This window comes from Akebia trifoliata, chromosome 16 (assembly GCF_017979445.1).
Source record: "Akebia trifoliata isolate Shusen 1 chromosome 16, ASM1797944v1, whole genome shotgun sequence".
Lineage (NCBI taxonomy): Eukaryota > Viridiplantae > Streptophyta > Magnoliopsida > Ranunculales > Lardizabalaceae > Akebia > Akebia trifoliata.
Window position 1 is genome coordinate 3,177,887 of NC_141390.1, and position 11,298 is coordinate 3,189,184.

The 11,298-nt window shown below is 35.0% G+C and overlaps 2 long non-coding RNA genes across 4 annotated transcripts; one reads left to right on the forward strand and one right to left on the reverse strand.

Annotated features, from left to right (window-relative positions):
- The first annotated feature begins 3,289 nt into the window (after window positions 1-3,289).
- LOC147382287 (uncharacterized) lies at window positions 3,290-5,491 on the forward strand. Of its 2 annotated transcripts, XR_015173808.1 has the most exons (5): window positions 3,290-3,737; window positions 4,271-4,360; window positions 4,449-4,607; window positions 4,742-4,805; window positions 5,106-5,491. It is a non-coding gene; the product is annotated as an uncharacterized LOC147382287 (long non-coding RNA). The 2 variants fall into 2 exon arrangements; XR_015173807.1 differs by lacking the exon at window positions 4,742-4,805 and having other exon boundaries at window positions 3,312-3,737.
- Window positions 5,492-6,168: 677 nt separating this feature from the next.
- On the reverse strand, window positions 6,169-9,652 carry LOC147382288 (uncharacterized). Of its 2 annotated transcripts, none has more exons than XR_015173809.1 (4): window positions 9,146-9,652; window positions 7,881-7,936; window positions 6,930-7,770; window positions 6,169-6,806 (listed from the first exon to the last, which is right to left on the reverse strand). It is a non-coding gene; the product is annotated as an uncharacterized LOC147382288 (long non-coding RNA). The 2 variants fall into 2 exon arrangements; XR_015173810.1 differs by having other exon boundaries at window positions 7,852-7,936.
- Between the last annotated feature and the right edge of the window lie 1,646 nt (window positions 9,653-11,298).

The following is an 11,298-nucleotide window of genomic DNA, read 5'->3' on the forward strand; positions in this document are numbered from 1 at the left end:
GATAACGACTTAATCAACAAATGCAAAGCTACACAATTTACATTATTTCCAATTAAAACTTCATCAGATTTATATATGACATGATTGTTTGAGACTTGAAATATATTCACAAATTCGATAATTTGATTGGAGATTCAAAGTACTGGAAAGAAAAATCAAGATGGAAGGGTCAAGTAAAATTAAAGGACCTGAAAAATACATTTAGTTTTTATATGGATATCACAAACTAGTCGACTTGTGCAGAAATTTTAAAACTCGCTTGAAATTCTCAAATCTCTACTGTGATAAATCAGATTTTATATGAGTCATTGATGACATAATTAATATAAGTGTTGAAGTATGGCTCAAAACAATTAAGCTCGATCGATCTAAGTATGTGTGTTTTTTGGGTTGGTCCATGATAATTTTGGGTTGGACTTGTAATTTATGTAAGTGACCCACTTATATGGTGTTTCTAAAAAGAGATTATTTATTTATTTATTGAAAGTCTAAATTCAAGTCTAAATCTTTTCTATAGAAGTGAATAATGGAAAAGAGAAAACTTAAGAGAGGAGAGGTTAAGAGGTTTAGGAAGGTTAAGATGTAGAACAAGGTGAAGCTAAGTGATAGAGATATTTCTTTGTATCGATTTGTCTTGTTTTTTTCACAGTGAAATTTAGCTTCAACATTTATAGCTCCGTTGACGTAATCTTTGAATGAACCACATAAGATCTCGTGTTGTGAGTATTGTGTTCTTACTTGTTCTTCGTGTGATTGTTTATCTTTTTTACATTTGTTATAGGGATGCAATTTGGTCCGATTCAAATTGAGAATCGAACTAAACCGATAGTTTTGGGTTGGTTTTGTTCAATTTGGAACAAGTTGCAATTCAATTCTAGGTTTAGAAAATGAAGAACTAATCAATTTGGTTTGGTTCCAATTCAAGACTTGTAAATAACCAAATCAAACCATGAACTGAACCTTATAAATAAACAAATAAATAAATTTATTCAATTATATGAATTATTTTAGGAGGTAGGACATAGATTAATGATTTCTTTAAGGGTAAATTAATGATTTTATTTTTATAAATAGACTAATGATTTAGCATACAATTTTTGTTTGTTTATTATTATTAATTTTAATGAAAATATGTCGTTTCCAACTAAGTTTATAGGATATTGGCAAATCATGGAACTAAACCGAAACAAATTGACGTTAGTTTGATTTGGGTTGGTTCAGTTCTATTGGCATTTTGATTCGGTTATGGTTCTTATTTAGTGGACCCGGCCTATGTTGGCTCGGTTCTTATTTAGCCACAAACCAAACCAAATCGAATCAAGTTACACCCCTAATTTTCTACTAAAATCTCATATTAGGAGTATTGTATTCTTACTCTTTCTTTGTGTGGTTATTTATCTTCTTTGTATTTATTACTATTAGTTGAGTTATTCTTCATTATCATTATCAAACAATGTTTTGGAAGGTGTGACATATAAGGTGTTTGATCAAATTACTAAGTGAGTTTCATAAAGGTATTCACATACACAACATCAAACCCCAATATTGATGTTTTTCAAAAATGATTTTCCATTTGAACAATTAATATTAATATATTCATCATGAGATGAGTCAAACATTTCAAGGGTCAACCTACCCGAAATTGTATCACTTGTGAGGTGGGGTGTAGAAAGAGATAACTATCGAAGATCATGGAGTCCAGGATCAACTCCCACCCCGACGTAAACCTAAAGTTGGAACTGTTCTCAACCCATTTGAATTCTCTTTCCAAACCCATTTGAAGTCAAGGAACAATTATGGGCACTTTCATGGGGGATCCATTTTGCAACTATTCTCAACCCATTTGAAGTCTCTTTCCAAACCCTTAAAGTCAAGGAAAATTGCAACACGGTTTGTGGAAGTGGAAGGAAAATGAAGGTAAATAGACAAGGTTTGATTGTACTTTCTTGAAGTCTTCGTCCGCTTGGTTGTCCTAACACATTGTATCAAAAGGTTTCCAAGTGTGTTTGATTGTTCTTGGTCTATTATTAATCTTCACAAAATTTTCAGTTTTCCATAAAATAAAAAAAATCAATAGCTATTTATTATTTTTGAGATCATATATGGAACATCAATTTGAATTTACGAAAGAGTCCGAAACGTATATAAAACTCGCTTCCCACGCTTTAGATCTTGCTACATAGATCTCTCATTAAATGCGTCGGAAAAAAGAAATTTAGATACATATGTGGCAAGATCGGGCGTGAGGCAAGCAGATTTTAATGCTCCTCCCTGATGTACATGGTCCTGGCTATTTAGGGATGAAAATAGAGAGATTCTATTGGCACACCAACTTTTACTTATAACTCACCAATTCTTTTGAGATTGAAGGATTGTTTATATCGAAATTGATGTGTTATAATTAAAAGTTAGTATCAATAGAAATTCTCTTTAAAAAAAAAAAAAATTCAAAGAATCGCTATTGACACCTCAAAATTTACTTATTACACCATAATTTCTTCAACTATATATCACACTCCAATTAACTATTAAAACACACTTTTCAAACATTAAAAAGATTTGTCTAAAATTATTATCTCAACATTACCAAATAATATAACACTCAAAAGGATTTCACTTATGGACACACAGCCTTGCTGTATACACTTAAAGTGGACAGTATCACATGCTTACGGATTTAAAATGTTTGCCAAAATGTTTGTCAAAATGTTTTGCGCCGAACGCCTCCCTATATATATATGGGAAATGTTCGCCACCCTTAGTTTTACCACACACTTTAACAAACGCGTTTTGTCTTACATGGGTTAGAAGTTTCGGAATGAGCTGATTTTTGGTGAGGATGATCTCTATGGTGAGGAGATCATCCTCACCAAAAATCAGCTCATTCCAAAACTTCTAACCCCATCAAAATTGATTTACAAAAAATGGACGGTCCACGATTTTTCAACGTGTAAACATGGGGCTAAACATTTCGGAATGGGCTGATTTTTGGGGAGGATGATCTTCTAATCATAGAGATCATCCTCACCAAAAATCAGCTCATTCCAAAACTTCTAACCCATGTAGGACAAAAAACGTTTGTTAAAGTGTGTGGTAAAACTTAGGGTGCTGAACATTTCCCATATATATATAAGGAGGCGTTCGGCGCAAAACATTTTGACAAACATTTTGGCAAACATTTTAAATCCGTCGGATATAACGCAAATGAACGGATCAGATTCAATTTAATGTATAAATCATAAGTTATATAATATTTACAGCGCCACCCTTATTCTTTCTTGTATTTAGTGCCCCATCCCTCTTCTTTAAAACCAACATATTTTTACAGAGAGTGAGAAGTCTCTCATTCTCTCTCTCGACAGACGCACTTCTCTCTCACTCTCTCAAACCCTCTCGCGATCGACATAACCCATCTCTCTCACTCTCTTTCACTCTCTCTCACTCTCTCAAACCCTCTCTCTCACTCTCGTTCACTCTCGATCAAATCTGACGACTCCATCGAACTGAACTCTCTCGACAAACGCCCTTTTCTCTCACTCTCTCAAACCCTCTCGCGATCGATAGAACCCCTCTCTATCACTCTCGTGCCCTCTCTCTCACTCTCTCAAACCCTCTCTCTCACTCTTGATCAATACTCGACGGCTCCATCGATCTGAAACCCTCTCGCCCTCGCTCTCACTGTTTAAGTTACATCTCTCTCGCATGAACGATGAAGACTCCATCTCCTTCACAGACAGGTACTCTCTCTCTATATATATATCTCCTTGGATTAATTTGAGTTTCGATTTGATGAAGAAAAAAAATCCGGATTTATTTAGGGGTTTTTTTTTTATCTTCACTTTGGTAAACTAACAATAGACTGTGAACCTGATTGAATAACAATTTATGTATTAATTTGAGTTTCTGTTCTTTGATTTGAGAATATTTCATCTGTGAAATATCTCACATAAAAAAATCCGATTAGTTGTGTTTTTTTATTTTAATCTCGTGGCAGAATGATTGTAAAATTGCTGGAAACATTTAAGGATACTCTTTTTATATCATAGATTACAGAGTGGCAGAATGATCCATTTAGATTCATTGTAGTAGAATGGAAAACCATTTTCATAATTACATCTCACCTTGCCATAAATTGTACTCATCTTTAAAAAAAAAAAACACAGTGCTTCTTTTGTATTTGCATATGTTATCAATTAATTTGAACATTGCTGCATACTAGAGAGGGCACTAATAAGGTGATTATTTACTTCTTATTTTTGTTATATTTCAGAGAGAATGGAGGAAGTTTGCTAGAGGGAAAAGGCCCCAAAGAGTTATATTTGCTAGAATGTTGGCTTTGGCTGCCCATGCGTTAGCAGAGGTAGGCTTTGGATATGAAGCTCAATCTCATAAGTTTCAGTATGCATCGAATACGATTGAATATTTCTTTGTGACGTGTTAACAATCAGGGAGAGGGAAAGCATGAGCCCAAATCTTGATACTGCAGAATGTAGACATTTTCAATCCATTCTTATTAAGGAACATTAGTGAATCCAGTTGGAAAAGCTTGTCTGGTGTACGTGCTAATATGTGCATTCTTTAGCTTGTCCCAAATCCCAAATATTGAGGTACACACATGATTTTATTAGCACATTTTTATTTTCTCTTTTACTATTTCAAAAGGGAATTGATTTATTGAATACATCTGATATCATTGAAGGCTTGCACTATTTCAAAAGCTGATACCTTCATTTGTTACCAGATTTTGAATGTGAGCTGAAATTTTTTGATGGTTATGATAACAATTTTTGAAGTCCAAGTTGCAAGTAAGGATTAAGGTTGTAAATTTCTGTTATGTATAAGTTTCAATCAATTTGGGAACCAAACTATATTGTATACAAACCTGAAAAATAGTATCGTGGAACATAGAAATTTAATCTATTTTGTCTATTTTGCTTTACTTATAAAACATATTGAACATGATATTTGAGGTACAATCTTGAGGTAACTTCAACATTATTCTTTTTTACTTCGTCTCTCCTTATATTTTTGTATATGTTTTGCTTAAATGTGCTGGAGAAAATCATGTATATGTTTGCTTACTTGATCTGCTTGGTTCATTTCAGGTAGTTGTGGGTAGTTTTATTGCTGATGGGCGCAAATAGTCAAAGTTAAACCGATCAGAGCATTCTTCTGCAGTGCCAAAGCATGGATCGGGTGGCGGTGGAATGGTGGGGTCTGGTAGTCCACCATCATGAGGGACCATGAGTGAGTCATCTGGTGGTCCTGGCAGCCCCCTCAACTAGAGCATGGGAGCCTGCAATAACAACAACAACCAACAAGGCGTGGCTAACATATCGTGGAAATAAATTGTTCCCTCGTATTTTGTGTATTAGGTGTGGATTTAGTCCATCAGTTTTTAAGTTGTAGTGTCAGCTTTTCATTCTGGACTTTTGTATAAGCTTATATTATAAGGTGCACCAAGGAAGGATTGTTGGTTAGTTATTTTCAACCCGGCTTTTTGGGAAGTAAATTTCAAGCTAGTAACCATTCTCAACCAGGTGTTTTGGAATTTCAGATTTCTTGATGTCGTGTGGTATCTCTATCACTCTATGATGTCAAATAATTATCCTCAATTTCATTGAGATGTTATGTTATAAAGGATCATTGTTTGGCATCAACGCTTATTGCATTTGTATGTATTTGAAAGGTTGTTTCACCAAGTGTGACAGTTTGAGTTCTGATGTAAATGTTGTTGTGAGTGATCATTAAAGTAACACTTAGAAACAACCACTAAGGCTGTTTTAGTCATTGAATAAAAAATGTGAGGACATTATCTTCCAAAAGAATATCCACATAATCTAGAAACTAAAATCGGATATGTTTTGGACTTCTCACTTTTGTAGGAACTAATTTTAATATTTATCAAACAAAGCACTTTTATTCACTAAGGCTGTTTTAGTCATTGAATTCTAAAGGTTGTGAAGTGCTGCATATATCGATATGTGGTGCTTTCATTATACCCATGCCTTTGCCAAAACTAGATACAAACGCATAACACACATAAACCACCCGAGGGCATGCATGATGCTCTTGAGATTAAATAAATGGAACTGCATGTTAAGAAATGCAAAATTGCAACTTAAAATGAAATATGCATATGTAATGATAGAAATACTTAAGAAAAAATAGCATTGGAAAGATCTCCATGATAGTTTTCTAATTAATACATTGTCAAAGCAAATCAACAACTTTGCTGTGAACTTCATTCTCCATTTACTTTAATGTGTACAGAGTGTAAAGGGAAGGAAAGATAATTTCAGCTTATTGAATCCCTCCAAAACAAAACCCAACAAAAGGGATTGAAAAAAGAAAAGAAAAAAGAAAAAACTACAAATCCAACAATTACAAGCAATCCATTCAAAGATGTCACATCCACTTGGGGGTCAAAACCCATATGCTGCTTATGCATGCTTCTTTCTTTGCTTCTATATGATGTGTTCTTTCTTAAGTTTGTGTATCTTCTTGACTTCTCGAGTATTCACAGAATTCTTTGAGGCACGAGATGAGTGCGTCCCCTCGGCATAAATGTTTCTAAAATATCATTAATATACGTTGTCGAAGAGAGAGATACCACCACAGACACGGGTCCTGCTAAGAGCTGAGGACGAAGGTGCCAACGTAACCAAACCCCACGATGAAGAATGCCATGGCTTGTAGGTAAAGGTATATGGAGTAATGGTTCTTCCCAAATGCAATGTCATAGCAAGCGCAAAAGAAGAGAAAAGCTCCAACCCCAAGTTTCAACAGACGGAACCTATCGATGACTAACCATGAAACAATTAAATCAAGGTTCGATACTATAAAGTTCGACTTCCATGAAAGGTACAAAATTGATGTATAATAGTAACTTGGATAATTGAATTGAACATGTTTTCTTAAAATTTTACCTTTCTCTGATCCTGAGTCGAGGTTCTTGGGTGCTTTGGTTCCTGCTTTATTAACTTTGAGAGCATCTCCTAACTTTTAGTCGAGGTTTCTTGGGTGCTTTGATTCCTGCTTCAGAAATATTTTCTTCATGGCAGCCAAGGCGAATGGGAATTACGTGTATCAAATCTTGATCCTCTCCCACTAATAACTTCAAAGCAGTCTGAAGAGTTATAAACTCGATAAACTAAACCATTCAGTGTACACTAAACCCCATTCAGCCAAATACTTGATAAACTCAAAGTAGTTGGAAAATGAAAAAAGTTTGGGCCACAAAGCAAGCTTTCCAACACATATGAAATGGATCAGGTCAGATTTAGATATCTAACACATATCTGTTTTAAAGAGGATCATGCCATGGACAAGGTATACAATGACTGATCTGGTGTAGATGTAAAGAATGAAAATACTAACGGGTGAAAAGTCGGTCATAATGGTGTTGGCCAGTGACAGATTAAGTGAGTTGAAGTGCAACGGATGAAGTCAGTTGAAGTGTAACTTTTATTCAAGAGAATCACATTGTTCATACTTGCTTGAACAAGCATGAACATGCATGTCCTTTAGCTACCCATTCCATGTCAAATAACACCTTATTCAAGTACTCATGTCACTTAGTAATGTTCTTCCAATTTAAAAATAATATTATTAAAGGAGGTGCTCGAGCTTTTCCAAAATATAATATGACATTTAAGATTTAAACTTGAGTCTGAAAACCAAAGCCAATGATAAAGTTAGGAAATCTAGGAAAATGGTACAGGAACATAATAATACCCCATTTGAGCTCCTTTATATCCACACGATTGGCTGCATAACCGAAAGCACATATAAGCCATGCTCATGGCACAGATAAAACTTAAACACCCAAACAAGTGCAATTGCATATACCAAAAATATCAAAGGGAAGAGACATTCACCAGCACTTTTCTTCTGTTGTTCTCTCTTCTTCTTTTGCTGCTCATCCTTGTATTTGCTGCAAGAGTAGGAGAACTAGACATCAAATACTTCACTCCTTCCGTGGATATGAATTCCAAATACAAGTCCCAAGGACAAACATATTATTGATCCCATTGATATTAATAATTTCTTGGCAGCCAAATACTCCTTCAGAAATATATTCTTCATGGCAGCCAAGGAGAATGAGAATTACGTGTATCAAATTTTGATCCTCTCCGACTAATAACTTCAAAGCAGTCCGTAAGAATATAAACTCGATAAACTAAACCATTCAGTGTGCACTAAACCCCATTCAGCCAAATACTCGATAAACTCAAAGTAGTTGGAAAATGAAAAAAGTTTGGGCCACAAAGCAAGCATTCTAAAGTTGAAACCTAATCAAAATGAGCTATAGTTGCTCAGTTTTCCAAAGAATGAGCTATATCTGAAACAAGTCATCTAGTCATGCCAAGCAAGAATTGTATACACTAATTGAAAATCACAAGAGTAAATTAGCTTAATTTTATTGCCTGATCTTGAGAAGTGTAATTAAATTAAAATAAGTTGAAAACAGTTAATGTGATGTGTGTGGATGGTAAACATGGAATTAGGCATGGTGGGTGCCAATTTCATAAAGTTACTATTTTTGTGCACATCTGCTATTCCAAATCAGTATGTCATGAATTTCTCATGTGTTTTAGTTATGAGTCTGGTAGATAAACTAAATTCAAATTTATGTTTGTGGGTTTGTGATCTTGTTGGTTGGTTACTTGGGACCAATAGAGAACCTAAAAAATTTCACTTGCTCACGAGATTAAAATCAAGAAACACAACAACTAATCAGAATTTTTTATGTGAAATATTTCACAGATGAAATATTCTCAAATCAAAGAACAGAAACTCAAATTAATACCTAAATTGTTATTCAATCAGGTTCACAGTCTATTGTTACTTTACCAAGTGAAGAATAAAAAAGCCGGAATTTTTTATACTAGCCCTGCTCACGAGATTAAAATCAAGAAACACAACAACAAATCCTTATAATTTTTTATGTGAAATATTTCACAGATGAAATATTCTCAAATCAGAATAAAAAAGCCCTAAATAATTTCAGATTTTTTGTCTTCACCAAATCGAAACTCAAATTAATCCAAGGAGATAAAGCTTAAACAGAGAGAGAGAGAGAGAGAGAGAGAGAGAGAGAGAGAGAGAGAGAGAGAGAGAGAGAGAGAGAGGGAGAGAGTACCTGTCTGCGAGGGAGATGGAGTCTTCGTCGTTCGTGCGAGCGATGATGAGAGACTGAGAACGAGAGCGAGATCAAACCGAGAGAGTTCGCGAGAGAAAGCTCGAGCGAGGGTTTGCGAGAGTGAGAGAGGTCGAGCGAGAGTGAGAGAGTGAGTGAGAGAGAGAGAGAGTGAGAGTGAGAGAGTGGGGTTCTGTTGAGACCCGAGAGTGAGAATGGGAGAGGGGTTCGACAGAGGAGAAAGGATTCAGTTAACCTTATTTCGTTCGATCGGTTTGAAAGAGGAGAGTTCTATCGTAATCTGTCGAGAGCGAGAGGGTTTGAGAGAGAGAGAGAGAGTTCATTCGAGAGAGAGAATGAGAGTCTCACTCTCTGTCGAATTCTGTCGAGAGCGAGAGGGTTTGAGAGAGAGAGTTCATTCGAGAGAGAATGAGAGTCTCACTCTCTGTCGAATTCTGTCGAGAGCGAGAGGGTTTGAGAGAGAGAGGGAGAGAGTTCATTCGAGAGAGAGGGAAAGAGTCTCACTCTGTTTTTTATGTTTAATGAGAGAGGGAGGTAACACTAAATAATTAAACTTATAAGGATGGCGCTGTAATTAATTAAAAATAGATAAGTTATACGTTAAATCGAGAAGATTGAATCTGATCCGTTCATTTGCGTTATATCCGACGGATTTAAAATGTTTGCCAAAAGGTTTGTCAAAATGTTTTGCGCCGAACGCCTCCCTATATATATATATATATATATATGGGTCCCTTTCAGCAACAAACATTTTGGCAAACATTTTGGCAAAACATTTTTCAAAACATGGGTTAGAGGTTTTGGAATGGGCTGATTTTTGATGAGCATGATCTCTATGGTGAGGAGATCATCCTCATCAAAAATCAGCCCATTCCAAAACTTCTAACCCCATGTTTACAAGTTGGGAAATCGTGGACCGTCCATTTTTTGTAAGCCATTTTTGATGGGTAAGAGGTTTTGAAATGGGCTGATTTTTGGTGATGATGATCTCCTCACCGTAGAGATCATCCTCACCAAAAATCAGCCCATTCCAAAACCTCTAACCCATATTTTGAAAAATGTTTTGCCAAAATGTTTGTCAAAATGTTTGTTGCTGAACATTTCCCTATATATATATATATATATATATATATATATATATATATATATATATATATATAGATTTATCAAATTGGATTGGAGTAGAATTGATCCGGCCAGATCTAGAAAAATAATATCATGTTGGATTGCTCCGGACTTAAAATTTACATGTTTGATTAGGTTTAGATTAGGTCTAGGTCTAATAATTTTTTATCGGATTGGTGCCAATTTGATTGGAACATGATCCATTGACAACCCTAGATCCAAGCAATGGGCATAGGCTTTAATTATTTTCCAAGGAGAATATATTTAGTTATTTGAGATTTCTTTCTATAAATATATCTATTTATAGAAAATAGGCACAACCATGAAGAGGACAGAAATTAAGAAAACATGTGGAAATGTATGTACTATTATAACAAGAGAATAATGAATATTTTTTTTCATCTAAATCAACCATGAAGATTACCATTATAGCAAGACTCCACAATTTTCCCTTTAATAAATTCACTCGATGCCATCAATTGCACGTCACCCTAGGACTGAGGCAAGTTGGCCCAAACTCAAATCGGCTTCAACCCAATTAATGGGTGAGAGTTTTAGGCTAGGTTATGTAAAACATGAGTTGAGTCTGGGTCAGAATATCTCAACCCAACCTCAATAAGGGTTGACCTTGGGTTGAGGGTTCGGGCAACCCAGCTCAACCCGAACCAGATGCTACGTCCTAATACATAAATATTTTTATATTTGAAATAGATTTTTTTTAAACTTTTTATTCCACCTTATTATTATGGTTTGTGGACAATTGAATATTATTAATATAGCTTTGGTTTAGTATGGTTTGCCTAAATATGATCTTAATGATGGATTTGAAGGTTGATGCGATTCTATTTACTAATGATTTCTTTTTGATGTTGTATTTTTTTTTTTTTTTAAATATATAAGTTATTTGCTAATCAAAATGAAATTGGGATTATTCAACGAGCCCAACCCGACCAAATTGTCTAAAATTACCTAATCCGGGCTAACCCGACATGGAAGATCAAGTTTAGGTT